The sequence below is a fragment of the Pinus tabuliformis genome, chromosome 4_1 (assembly GCF_031772625.1).
Source record: "Pinus tabuliformis cultivar Carrire ecotype Pingquan chromosome 4_1, CPIR1, whole genome shotgun sequence".
Classification (NCBI taxonomy): domain Eukaryota; kingdom Viridiplantae; phylum Streptophyta; class Pinopsida; order Pinales; family Pinaceae; genus Pinus; species Pinus tabuliformis.
Genome location: NC_142303.1, coordinates 203,607,438 through 203,609,330, shown reverse-complemented (window position 1 = coordinate 203,609,330; position 1,893 = coordinate 203,607,438).

The window sequence follows — 1,893 nt, the reverse complement described above, 5'->3', positions numbered from 1 at the left end:
AGGCCTAAATACTCAATTTGATCAGGCAATAAGTGATTTTTTCTTCCTTTGGTCAAATTAAATCCATTTTCTACCATACATTTGGTTTAATTCCTTTCAATTTTGTGTGAAAAAAGTTAAAATTTACCTAGGTTCCTACTCCAAGGTTTCAAGCACCATCTGAACACTGGAGGTTCTCGTAGCAGGCTTTGGTGTGTGGCAAAAAGAGCTGGACCTCTACTCAGTATTCTTTGGTCATGTAAGAATAAATACTTTTTTATGAGTTTTATGTTATATCTTAGGCATTCATTGTAGAGCGGTATTACTTATTTTCTTTACGTTTTCCACAAAAAGTTTCTGAGGGTTGTGACTTCCTTTGATTCTAAGGAACAGGGAACAATTTGGGCTAGCTCATACTGTAAGTTTTGTATTCCTTATACCTTTGTTATATTTTAGGCTTGTTTCTTAATCAATGGCCACATTGCAAACTTGACCTCATTGCCCATCATAAGTTACCAGGTTCCATTTCATTGACTTTCCTTTTTTGCAATTGTTACAGGTCTTCTTGGTTGGCGGCCAACCCTATTATGGGCTCTCAACATGTGCTAATTAATTTCATTTGAAATTAGTTTAGGATTATTGTTATAGGCCTAGTGGGCATTGATAAACATGAGCTAGAGTAGACTTTTAATGGGAATATCCCCCAAATTTTGTTTTTGGTTTAGACTCAAAGTATGGCCTCTCAGCTTGGCGTAAATTTTGGCTCAAAAGGCATTTCTCTATAAGACTTTTACAGTATTTCTACCTCACTACTGGTTTCACTATCTCCTTCCCAATTTTCTCATTGAGCTCTGCAACAACAACAAAACCCTAGGCCAGGTTTTATTCCTCCACCCTACGAGCCTTCGTTTAAACCATTGAAGATATTAAATGTATCTATTTTGCATTGTATTCTATTATCTTTAGGTGTTAATCCTTAAACAATTATTTTTCTCATCTTCATGTTACAATTTATCATAATCCTGAGCTGATAGTCATGATAGTGCATGTTTCAGTCAGTAATAGTGCAAATGCGAGGCATCAATACTCCATTCATCCAGGCTATAAGTGATTTTTTTCTTCCTTTGGTCAAAATAAAATCCCTTTCTTCCATGCATTTGGTTTAATTCCTTTCAATTTTGTGTGAAATAGTTATAGTTGACCTAGGTTCCTACTTCAGGGTTTCGAGTACCATACGAACACCGAAGGTTCTCATAGTAGGAATTGGTGTGTCACAATAAGAGAAGGTGCTCTATTCAACATTCTCTAGCTAGGTAAAAATTTATTTTTCTTTGTGAATTTTGTGTTGTATCTTAGGAATTTGTTGCAAAGTGGTATTAATTATTTTCTTTAGGTTTTCCACAAAACGTTTCACAGGTTTGTGACCACCTTCGATTCCAAAGCATGGGTAAAAATTTGGGTCAGCTCATACTGTAAGTGTTGTATATAATTTCTTCTTCCTTACGATTCTTGCTAATGCTACACCTTCATTACTTTTTAGGTTTGTTTCTTAATCGGTGGACGCGTTGCGAACTTGAACTCATTACCTATCATAAGCTACTAGATTCTATTTTGTTGACTTTTCTTTTTCATAATTGTTAAATTCTTCTTGGTTGGTGGCTAACCTTATTATGGGCTCTCAGGATGTGCTAATTAATTTCTTTCGAAATTAGTTTAGGGTTATTATTATAGGACCAGTGGTTGTTGATAAACTCAAGCTAGAGTAGGGTTTTAATAGGAATATCCCACAAATTTTATTTTTGGTTTAGACTCAAAGTATGGACTCTGAGTCTGGTGTAATTTTTTTCTCAAGAGACGTTGCTCTATAATACTTTTATTATTCAAAATTATATTATGGTTTCTCTTGAAACCCTT